General features: G+C 38.9%; 1 long non-coding RNA gene across 1 annotated transcript; it reads left to right on the forward strand.

Annotated features, from left to right (window-relative positions):
- The first annotated feature begins 66 nt into the window (after window positions 1–66).
- LOC144582042 (uncharacterized) lies at window positions 67–7,748 on the forward strand. Its single transcript, XR_013533800.1, has 2 exons — window positions 67–258; window positions 1,285–7,748. It is a non-coding gene; the product is annotated as an uncharacterized LOC144582042 (long non-coding RNA).
- The last annotated feature ends 4,618 nt before the right edge of the window (window positions 7,749–12,366 follow it).

Here is a 12,366-nt window from a genome sequence, read left to right on the forward strand (position 1 = left end):
CCGGATATAAAACCCTACGTCCTGGAGGGGCGGAGGGCGTCATGTCGCAGCTTCCGGGAACATGGTGGGCGGTGCTGCTAAGGATTGACGGCTTGTGTCCAAGTTGAGCTCTTTGGCCAAGGCTAGAAATGGACGTTTAGTTATGGAAGCCCGCTGACATGCGGAGCAAAGAGAAAGGGATGTCGGCTTCGGGTGTGCGGTTCGGAGAAGTGATTGGCTCTGGGGACTAGAAGTTGAGTGAAAATTCTGTTAAACTCGGTCAGACAAATTGATTTTTGCCTTAACCACCTCTCTAGATAGCTCAACTGAATTAGCATTAACTTCCCGAGAAAGTAGGTAGAAAGGCACTTAAAAATACTGTAAATTAGGTCTTTAAATGTGGAACTGTTACTATATTTGACATTGAACATCTTTTCAACTTTACATAGTTCAAGGGTGACATGATTCAGGAGTCCTTCAGTTCGTTGTTTTCGTATCTGGAACATATAATTTTGGGGAGTCCAAGTTGCTTTATGTGATTTTGTTTTTTTTCTGTAATGACTCTAAAGGGATTAAATGGAATTTAGGGAAAACATTTACTGGCTCTTGGAGAGTATCAATTAGGTTAATTAGGTTATTTAATTACTCTTTAATAAAATATATTTCTCGGCTGGGCGCCGTGGCTCACGCCTGTAATCCCAGCACCTTGGGAGGCTGAGGCGGGCGTATCACCTGAGGTCAACAGTTCGAGACTAGCCTGGCCAACATGGTGAAACCCCATCTCTATTAAAAATATAAAAAATTAAAAATGCAAAAAAAAAATTATCTGGGCGTGGTGGCGCGCGCCTGTAACCCCAGCTACTCAGGAGGCTAAGGCAGGAGAATCGTTTGAACCCGGTTGGCGGAGGTTGCACTGAGATCGCGCCACTGCACTCCAGCCTGGGCGACAGAGTGAGAGTGACTCCGTCTAAGAAAAAAAGAAATTCCCCATACTTTGGAACCTAAAAGCAGCGTGACGATCACTTTCATTCTTGTAATCATATGAGTTTGCGTTTGTCCTAGAAAACTAGGTTCGGAATCCACGCTCCATATATATCTCTTGATTTTCAGGGGAGAAGGGTTTCAAATGTTCGTAATTACAAAATGTCTCTGGTTGGCTGAATTCCAAACGTTTTGAAATCGTAAGGCGAGGCGCAGTGGCTCACGCCTGCAATCCTAGCACTTTAGGTGACGGAGGCGGGCGGATTGCGGAGCTCAAGATTCGAGTCCAGCCTGGCCAACATAGCGAAACCCCGTCTCTATTAGCCGGCGTGGTGGCACCTGTAGTCCCAGCTACTCAGAAGACTGAGGCAGAAGAATCACTTGAATCCAGGAAGCGGAGGTTGCAGTAAGCTGAGATCGCGCCTCGGCACTCCAGCCTGGAGTGCGACTCTATCTCCAAGAAAAATAAAAATAAAATGTTAGTTTTCATGGACTCTATTAATAACGTGAAAGAGTAAATTCATCCTTAGATAATTACTGCTCTTTGTGTATACCCGCAACCCACCCACTGTAGTAGCATTTCTTTACACGGTTCTTAAAGATACTGTCTTCTTTGTGAAGAATTTCTCTTCTTCTTATCAGATTCAGACATAAGTTTTGTTTATGTTATGCTATGAAAAAAGTTTTCAGAAACATGTCAAGAATGGATTTTATTTTCAACCATATATTTATGCACTAATGGCGTGTAATTTGGGATCTGAGTTCCAATTTTTCCTAACTCAAGGTTCTCATCTGTAAATATTTGTTCAAACATATTTCAAATTTAGCCTTGTTTTACAATTAATTATTATATCCTCTGCTGCCTCTCCTAAACATGAAGGCAAAGGCTATGTGTCATTGTGCCAAGAATAGCTCAAATGTGTTGTTAAATATCAACTTAGTAAACTATTTTTAAATAAATAAAATAATGTTAAAATTAATAGTGTATGTAGTAGAACTGGGAGAGATCTCATCTTGGAAATAGAGTGATATACTTGAAGGCAAAAGATTGGATCAGGTACTATTAGCACGTTTTACACATGAACAAACTGACACTAAGAGATAGTATGGTAAATTGCTGATGATGATTGCATTCCCAAATACCAAGCTTCTTTTCGAAGTAAAATCTGACTCGAAAATCTGCTTTTTTCTTATCAGGTTGCTTCCTACAAAAATATAACTTTGCTCAGCATCTGCTTATTGACCATCCACCCTCACAGCTCCTTGGCATTCAAATGTTTGTTGAGTAGAGGTAACAGAGCACTCGTTCGAATCCAAAAATGCCTTACTTTTCCTTGTTCGTAGAAGCCTATTATAAATAAATGCCTCGCTGTGTCTCTTTTTCTTGTTGTCGAGAGCTCAGGCTGGTCTCAATTTCTACAACCATAGTAATATCTCCCAGGTTCCCTTCTGCCCTACGTATTTTTGCAGTTATGCTTTATGTGGAGATGAAGCACCCTAAGTGTGGGGAAGGATAGATGGGGCTCGAATAATAGGCGCCGAAGCCAGATTGTGATTAACGTTGATATTCAAACAAACCAAGTTTTTTTGTTTTTGTTTGTTTTTTAGAGCATGGTAAAAAAAAAAAAAAGTTTCAAAAAGCCGATGCTGGCAAAAATTTCCTTTAAAAAATTCTCACCAAATTCACTTGCACGGTACTACCTGGGGAATGAAATAGATTTGTGAAGGACACACCCAAAACTATGTTGCTGCTGTAGTTTTGAAAGGCTGGGACCCAGCAAACATCCGCCTATCAATTTATTCATTCAGCAAACGTTTATGAAGCAACAAACTTATGCCCAGTATTTCGATCTTGCTGCTCTTCCTCCTCGAATTCAGGAACCTTTGCAACGGAAAGCGGCCCGGGACAGGCGCCCTTTGAACCGAGTAGCAAAAGCCGCAACTCCCCGGCGGAACCCGCCTCCCCGGAAATCCTTGGAGGGGGCGGTGCCCTGGGCGGTGCGCTCTTCCCAGCAGCGGCTGCGGAGGCGCATGAGTACTTGCGATATCGTGGAGTTGGGGGTGTAGGGGGTAGGCGTGGGAGGATCTGAGGCCCGGGGTGGTCCTTGGTCCCTCCTGTCCCCGCCCCGAAGCCTTCTGCTTAAGCTCAGGGCCGCCAGCCTCTATTGTTGGTGCTGTCGCTCCCTGCTTCCCGGCCAGGGCGTCTCATCCTCGGTCCCGGAGCCGCAGGCTCGCTCTCCTCAGCCCCCCTGTCGGCGGCGGAGCTCTTGCCGCCATTCCTGTGAGGCAGTGATCCGAAGCCGGGGGGCTGGCCGAGGAGTAAGTAGGCGCGGGAGTCCTGGCCCAGGCATCCGTCTCGGATCCCTGTCGCCGCCGCACCCCGGATCCCGCGTTGGTCGTGTCGGATAAAGCGGAGGTCGGCTCTGCTTGCTGACAGAGACCATAAAAACACAGCGCTTGGAGCCCTGCCGCCGCCACACCACGTAGAAGTGTGCGGGCCCCGAGGCCAGGCTTCGGACGCGAGCTTGCATTTGTGACTTTCTCTTACCCTCTTTGCTCGCTTCGTTTTAAGTATTACTTCCAGATAAGACACGCATCTCGAAATACTTTGAAAACGGTTTTGAATCGTGTTGCTCCCATGGAAACATTAAATTTGGACCTTTCAAGCCACACTGTGCTATTATCGATCTCAATAAGCTCTTAATAGGCTCGTTCTTCCGTAGGCTACAAACAAAATAAAGACGATCCTAACATCCTGCGGAGGAAGCTGTTGGTCCATGTAGAGTTGCCAGATGTCAAGAGTAGATCGCCTTTCAGAGAGTATTTAGGCTCTAGTTTAGACCTGGAGTCGGAACTTTGAGGTGTTTGGAACACTGTTCTGAAATTTCCTTCCTTACAAAGCCAACTTTATGAGAATGTAGTTTTTTGCTGTTGTTGTTGATGTTAGTATTGAAGCAATTTTAGTGCAAAACAAAGGGTAACAAAGCAAAACAATGAAAGGGTAACAAAACAAAGCAATGAAAATCACCCAGAGTTCCATTACCCACACGGAACCAACTTGAACATATTGGTTTATTTTGGCTTTTTTAAAATATGAAATATTTAATTTTCTTGTACTCAGGTATAGAATGTGATAGTTTGCTCTTTCATGTAACATGTCCCCCGACTTTTACATAATTCTACTTTCAGTAAACATTTTTGTAACTAATCTTTTCCCTTTGTTATTGTATGCCTAGATTATTTCAACTTTGCGCTATTGTATGTAACTACTATATAATGTGGCAATAGCTAGATTAGTATTTAGAATGTGAGCATTCAAGTTAGATAAACCTGGGCTTCACAACTTACTGTGCAATTTCAAACAGTTTACCATTTTTGAGCCTCATTTCACACAGTAACATGGGAATAATGGTTCTGATTGCATAGAATTATTATGAGAGTAAAATGAAATAATGAGTGAAAGTGCCTGCAGTGTGTGTTATTATTAGGAAATGCTAGGTATTACTGTGGGCAAATTTTCTTTCTTTTGTTGTTATTTTTTTGTGTGACATGTATGATTTATTAACAGATTTTATTACCACAGTGGGGGTATGGGGTTTAATACACAACTTATCATATATTTTATTACATAACTAACACATGAATTAGAAGTAATTTTTCACAATAAGAAAAAATTAAAGTTTATAATCCTGCTAACCATAGGTGAATATTCACATTTTGGGCTATCCTTTTTTATGCATATATATGTAGTGTTTTTTCAAAATAGGATTATATTAGGAATTGGGGTTAGTAACTTGCTGAAAATGGCAGAGGCCAGTGAATGGGGTGATTAAGAGAGTAGGAAGTAATGCAGGAAAGGAAATTTGTAGGATTTGGATCTCATTAAAAGTGCACTGTACAGGTTGGGTGTGGTGGCTCAGGCCTGTAATCCTAGCACTTTGGGAGGCTGAGGTCGAAGGATCCCTGAGCAACACAGGGAGACCCCATCTCTATAAAAGAAAAAAATTATTAAAAAAAAAAGTTTACTGGACAGAGTAAGTTCAGGGTTGAGGAGTGAGTGACCTGATTTGTGTTAGAAGGTTTATTTGGCTGCTGTATGGAGATAAACTGCATGGGACCAGGGGAGGAAGATGGAATCCAATTAGGAGGGTATTTAAGTAATCTCTTATGAGAGATGGTGGGTTAGATCAGGGTGTAAGTAGGGAAAAATGATTGGGTTCTAGATATATTTTGAAGGGAGAGGTGGTAGGATTCACTGATTGATTAGATGCGGGATTCAAGAGAAAGTGACTTAAAGAATTTTGGTTTGGGCGATTAAACAGATACAGTTTGCTACTTACCAAGATAGAGACTGAAGGAAGAGCAGATTTTAGGTGGGGGGAAACTAAATAGAGTTCTGTTTCAGTCATACCTATTGTGGGGTCTTAATTAATTGAAAGAGCAGTATTAAAGACTTCATCTTCTGTCCTTGAGTTATCAATTTGTTCCCTCATTTCTGTCAGTTTTGCTATATATATTCTCTGTTATTAGGTCCATGTATCGTTGTAAATGTTATATCTTCCTTGTGGGTTTATCCTTTTATCCTTAGAAAGTGTTCTTTTTCTCTAGTAACATTGTTTTAAACTCTATTTGGTCAGATACTAATGCAGCTATTTCAGTTCTCACATGATTGCTATTTACATGCTTTGTAGCATTGAATCTAAAATGTATCTCCTCTAGACATTATGTAGTTGAATTTTTTTTGTCTGATAATTTCTGTCTTTGATCCAATTGTTTAATCATTCACATTTAATGTTGCTGATATAGTTGGATTTATGTATACCACCTTATTTTTGTTTTCTGTATGTCTTATGTCTTTTTCTTTTCCTCTATCCCTCCTTTACCGCTTTGTTTTGCATCAAGTGAATATCTTCTAATGTAATATTTTAATTTCTTGAGTGATTTTTTTCACTGTTTTAAGTTTTTTTAAAACCTTAGTGATGCTCTAGAGCTTACCATGCAATTATAGCTTAACTTATTAGAATCGGCTTTGGATTTATACTAACGTAATTGTAGTGAGATATAGAAATCTTACTCCAATATAGTTTTATTCTATGTCTCTGTTTTTTTGTGGTTTTGTTGTTGTAGATGTTACAGATGTTACACACTCAATAGTACATTATTATAATAACAAAGGAAAGCCAGTATATATATGTAGCTTTTGTTATAGTAAACATATTTAGCATTTCAGGTTCTGTTAATTTCTTGTGAATTCTACCATCTGGAGTAATTTTTCTTTCTTCCTTTCTTTCTTTTTTTTTTTTGTAACAGGGCTTGCTCTGTTGCTGAGGCTGCTGGAGTGCAGTGTCATGATTATATCTCACTATGACCTCAAACTGCTGGACTCAAAGTGATCCTTCCACCTCAGCCTCCTGAGTAGCTAGGACACCACAGGCACATGCCACCAGGCCCAGCTAATTTTTGTATTTTGTACATCTCAGCCTCCTGAGTATCTAGGACTACAGGCACACATTACCACACCCTGCTAATTTTTAAATTTTTTATAGAGACAGAGTCTCACTGTGTTGCTCAGGCTGGTCTCCAACTCCTAGCCTCAAGTGATCCTCCAGCTCTGGCCTCTCAAAGTTCTGGGATTACAGGTGTGCGTTCTTTGTATGAGTTCTTTGTGTATTTTGAATATTATTTACCCCTTATCAGATATATGGTTTTTCAGTATTTTCTGCCATTCTGTGGACTATCTTTTCATTTTGTTGTTTCCTTTGCTATGCAGAAGCTTTTTTGTTTGATTTAGTTCCATTTGCCTATTTTTGCTTTTGTTGCCTGTGCTTTTGGTGTCATTTACAAAAAAACCCAAAATCAAAAACAAAAAACATTGCCAAGACTAATGTCATGAAGCTTTTCCACTGTTTTCTTCTAGTTTTGGAGTTTCATGTCTTACATTTAAGTCTTTTAACCTTTATTTCTTAATTTTTAAATTTGAGACAGAGTATTGTTCTGTTGCCCAGGCTGGAGTATAGTGGCACAATCTTGGCTTACTGCAACTTCCACCTCCTGGGTTCAAACAATTGTCCTGCCTTAGCCTCCTGAGTAGTTGGGATTAAAGGCACTTGCCACCTCGCCCAGCTAATTTTTGTTTTTTTAGTAAAGGTGGGGCTTCGCCATGTTGGCCAGGCTAGTCTTGAACTCTTGACCTCAAGTGATCCACCTGCCTCAGCCTCCCAAAGTGCTAGCTAAGGTTACAGGCATGAGTCACCATGCCCAAACTCAACATTTTTTTTTTCTCTTCACATTTTTTAATGTGTGTCTCCCACCTCTGCAGGCCTCTGCCCTGCAACTTTCAGTTACTTCAGATTCTCAGAAGACTAGCCTCTAAATACCTCAGTTTATCTGGACTACTGTGAGCTACTTGAAATTATCTTCCCTCTTCTGCAGTTTGTAATGGCATTCAGGCCAAAAGCTGTAGTAGTTTAGGGCTCTCTTCATTTGATTCTCTACTCCTAGGGATCGTAGTTCTGTGCTATCTGTTGTCCAGCATCTGAAAACAGTTGGTTTTATATTTTGTTTAGTTTTCTAGTTATTAAGCAGGTCAAGTCTGCTTCCTGTTATTCCATATAGCAGGAAGCAAAGGTTAATAACATAAGCATGGATTCTAAAAATTCTTTACATAGATCCTGGAAATCTATTCATCATGTTTCATACATTCTGTGAAAGTTGGAGAACATATATTTGCTTTACTTTCTTATGTGTACCAAAAATAAAATACCAATTTTATGTACCAGAGAACTGAATTCAGTATCAAAGGGGCATTTCTTAACTTTATTATCACTATCCATCCTGTAAGTCCTTTGAACTTTCTTCTTTTCTATGGATCGAACATTTATCAATAACTCATTCCTAAGTATATTAGTTAGTCCAGTGTTTCTCAAAGTTCACCACATATAAAACTTCTAGGGAATCTTGCTAAAATGTAGATTCTGATTTAGTAGGCCTGGGGTGAGATCTTCCCTTCTGCAATTCCAGCAAGTTCCATGGGATGCTGATGTTGCTGGTCAATGTACGTCTAATTAGAGTAGCAAGGAGCCTGTTTGCCCAGTGTTTACAATGAGCACCTGTTTTGGGTATCATCAAAACAAGAGAATCTAAAAATGTATGGCATGGGTGGAAGGTTGTGTTATTTGATATTTCAAAAAGATCATTGAAATCAGAAAATCTCAGAGATATATTGGATTTCTTCACAAATGACCTAATGTTGTTTTATTTTGAATATACAGTAAGAGAGATACCACAAATCCTTAGCTATTAATATTTAGGTATGCTAATGTCCTTAATCCATATTGTCTCAAATGTGACTCATTCCCTTTATAAATATACTAACTTAGTTATTCATCCTTACAAAACCATCTTCCTTTCTTTCCTGTTTTTAGTCTCTTCCTGAACCAGTGACAGTGGTTCTTAAACATTTTGGTCTGAGGACACCTCTATGTCCTTAAAAATTATTGAAGAGCTTTTATTTATGAAGGTTATACTTACTAATACTTCTAATCAATTAACATTGAGAAATGTAAACATTTTTATTGATTAATTCATTTAAAATATCAATAATAAACCCATCATTTGCTAATATAAATTGTACTTTTTTAATGAAAAGTAACTTTAGTTTCTACTGTATGCTTCTGCATTTAAAAAATATGTCTAGGATACAGTATGTATTTAGGAGACACTTTCTAAATAAATGCATATCCACTTTTAAAAATGGGACAAATGTAGTCCAAAAAATAGACATTTTTTTGCTAACAATACCCATATAGTTGCAAATTTCACTTTTAGAATTTGCTTTCAAAAACGGGTTGTTTATTCTTCTTTAAGTTATCCCATAATTAGTGAATCATATATTATAAAACTTCTTTGATGAAATTGGTCTTTGGTTAGCCATTGACATAGGAAGGATTAGAAAGAGTCCAGGGTTGTGCTTAGTTTGTGTTTCGGTGTTAGTAACTGGGCTAGGTTTGGGACCCGGAAAGTGCTAGGCTTACTGTAGGAGAGGAAGTGGTATTGCTGGGTGTGGCCTCAGGTCAGGAAGTGGGAAGAATGCAGTATTGAAGTGCGGGGGGGGTCCTTGTGACTGAAGGAAAGGTGAGGTTCCAGTAAAGGATTCAGAATTCAAGCAGGGTGGGGCATGCCTATAGTCCCAGCTACTTGAGAGTCTGAGGTAGGAGGATTATTTGAGTCCAGGAGTTCAAGGCTGCAGTGAGCTGTGGTTGCACCACTGCACTCCAGCCTGGGTGACAGAGTGAGACCTGGCTCAAAAATAAGTACATAAAAATAAAATTAAAAAAAGGATTCAGAATTCTAGAATACATATTATCTTTATATAATGCAGATCTGTTCTTAGGATTACATTTGCCAAATGAATAAAATGATTTCCTATACTTTTTGGGAAATTATATATTGGTACTGTATTACTTGGAATAAAAATCAAACTTCTTAATATGGCCTATAAAGCCTTGATGATTTAAGCCTCACCTGTTTTTGAGTGTAATCTTTCACCACACTGGCCCTCATGTTAATCATAATACATGCCATACTTTTTCCTACATACAAGCTTAGGGGTTTTGCTATTACTGCTGCTTGGATTTCTCTGTTCAGTCTTTCCCTGGATCACCATGACTTATTTTTCAAGTGTTGGCTTAAATATCAGTTCCACAGAGAGCCCTCATCTAAATAACAGCTTTCCCCCGGTCCCTATATAAATGAGGACCTATTTTTTCTATAACTTTCTTAAAGTAGCCTATTAGTTTCCTTGATAAAACCTTGTTGGACTGTTTATCAGTACATTTATTTGCCTGTTTGTTGGGTCTGTGTTTCTCTTTTTTTTTTCCTGTGTGTTTTTGTTTGTTTTCTTATTAGACTATAAGCTATATGAGATTAGACTATGTCTTTCTTTTTTTCTTTTTTTCTCTTTTTTGAGAGAGAGTCTCATTAAGCTTCCCAGGCAGGAGTGCAATGGTGCATTCTCAGCCCACTACCATCTCTACCTCTCAGGCCCAAGTGATTCTCCTGCCTCAGCCTCCCTAGTAACTGGGATTATAGGCACATGCCACCACATCTGGCAAATTTTTTTGTTGTTATTGTATTTTTAATGGAGATGGGATTTCACCATGTTGGACAGGCTGGTCTCAAACTCCTGCCTCGGTCTCCCAAAGTGCTGGGATTACCATGAGCTACCTCGCCCGGCCACCATGTCTCTTGTTCATCACTCTGACCTACCTGCTAACACAGTGCTTACATATAATAGTAGTTGTTCAAGAAATACAGTGTTTGATGAATGAATGTAAAATTATAAGAGCCTGAACTAGTGTAATGTCATTAAAAATAGGGAGGAAGACATGAATTAGCAAAGTCTTGGAAGAATTAGCATGTTCTGTGATTAAGCTACTGGAGGATCTATGCAATATTTTTTGATACTTAAAAAAATTTTTATAGCTACCCAATATTTAGGAATGATGTACACCACACATCTCAGTGATGTTATGTAGCCTTTCCCAGTACTGGTGAGGAGAGACAGGTGAGGTCCACTCCATTCCAGTAGAGAGCTTGGAGAATTCCTCTTCCATAAGATCATCTGTGTAAGACCATCCATGAATTAACGAAATAATTATTATTGCTCTTTAGCTGCGAAAATCACTCACTGTTTTGACTTTGTGAGAATATCAGTTTTAGTGTTTAATCGTTACAATAGTTTTCTAGGGAGAGAACTATTTACCTACATTAAAGCTTTAAACAATGCTCTTCATAGATTTTGTTGGGAGTTGTTTAGGCCTACCTCAGAGTTCAAGACACTTAGTTTTTCCTAAAAGAAATTATGGTCACAACACACAGAGATGAAATAAAGAGCAAGTAATTAGAAGAAACTCAAATTGTTCACTTAGACTATTTGTTAGATATTGGCTTTTAAAAGAGACAAAAGTTCTTGAAACAAGTGATTAAACTGACATTTTTAGATTATGATTTTATTAATTATATCTATTTTGAATAAATTGGCTACATTATAACATTTCACAATTTTAAATAAATGTGATACGTACAAATCTGTATACCACAACAATTAAATTGGAGGGTGATTAGTCATTTAAATAATTTGTCATAGGATTTTTATAAAATCAAGCTCTTAGTGCATATCAAAGAGTCAGTAGATAAAGCTTTCATTTCAGTTCTACACATTCATTGACTACCTCTTATGTACCAGTTGCATTGTTCTAGAAACTTATCTATCATGTAAAGCTAGGTACCCCTGAAATAGTTTAGTTATGGTGGCAAAGTTAGACTGCAGTTATTGGCTGGAAATTTTTTGTACATCTATGTACATCTTCCATAAGAGGGCAGCAAAGGACCAGTGTGATTTTTTTTCCTTATGAAGTCTTATAGCAGAGATTGCCTCATATTGCAAACTTAATAGAAATCTTTTAAGAGTAAGGGCAAACAGAAAGCATGGTTACAATTTTACTTAGTGTCTAGCCTGCCTTTTATATGCTCTGATATGGTTTTTGTAGTGCATAGAGTATCTCACATGGACTGTGGTATCATTGATACCCTAGTGATTAAATGTTGGCCCTAGGATCAATTGTCAGGCTTTAAATCCTAGGAGCACAACTTAACTAGCGTTCTGATCTACAAAGACTACTCAGTTTTCTGAGCCTCAGTTTCCTCTATTTTTGAAAAAAAGGAGGGCAAGGGATAATAGGCCCACTTCACATGGTTTTAATAAACAAAATAGAATTTGTGTCCTGAGGAGGCTAACAACAGCTAAAGGGTGGAGCTAGAAAAACCACCCTATACTAGTCTCAGGTGTATGCTATTTATTTAAAGAAAACTCTTACTAGAGTCTCATAAAGGAAAATAAAGGTCACTACTTTCTGTAGCTACTTATATTTTTAGTTAATTAACATATATATCTATGTTCTGACCAATTGTTTGTTCATACAATTTATCAAACCGATTAAATATACACTGTGTAACAAACTTGTTTTTTTTTGTTTTTGTTTTTGAGTCTCACTCTATTGCCCAGGCTGGAGTGCAGTGGCATGATCTTGGCTCACTGGAACCTCCGCCTCCTGGGTTCAAGCGATTCTCCTGCCTCAGCCTCCTGAGTAGTTGGGATTACAGGAGTGGAGTGCACCACCACGCCCAGCTAATTTTTTGTATTTTTAGTAGAGACGGGGGTCTCACCAGGTTGGCCAGCCTGACTTCTGGTGATCCACCCGCCTCAATCTCCCAGAGTGTTGGGATTACAGGTGTGATCCACTGCGTCCGTATGGAGTGGAGATTTTTTTTTTTCTTTTTTGAGACGGTGGAGTCTTGCTCTGTAACCCAGGCTGGAGTGCAATGGCGTGATCTTGGCTCTCTGCA

The sequence above is a fragment of the Callithrix jacchus genome, chromosome 4 (assembly GCF_049354715.1).
Source record: "Callithrix jacchus isolate 240 chromosome 4, calJac240_pri, whole genome shotgun sequence".
NCBI classification, from domain to species: Eukaryota; Metazoa; Chordata; class Mammalia; order Primates; family Cebidae; genus Callithrix; species Callithrix jacchus.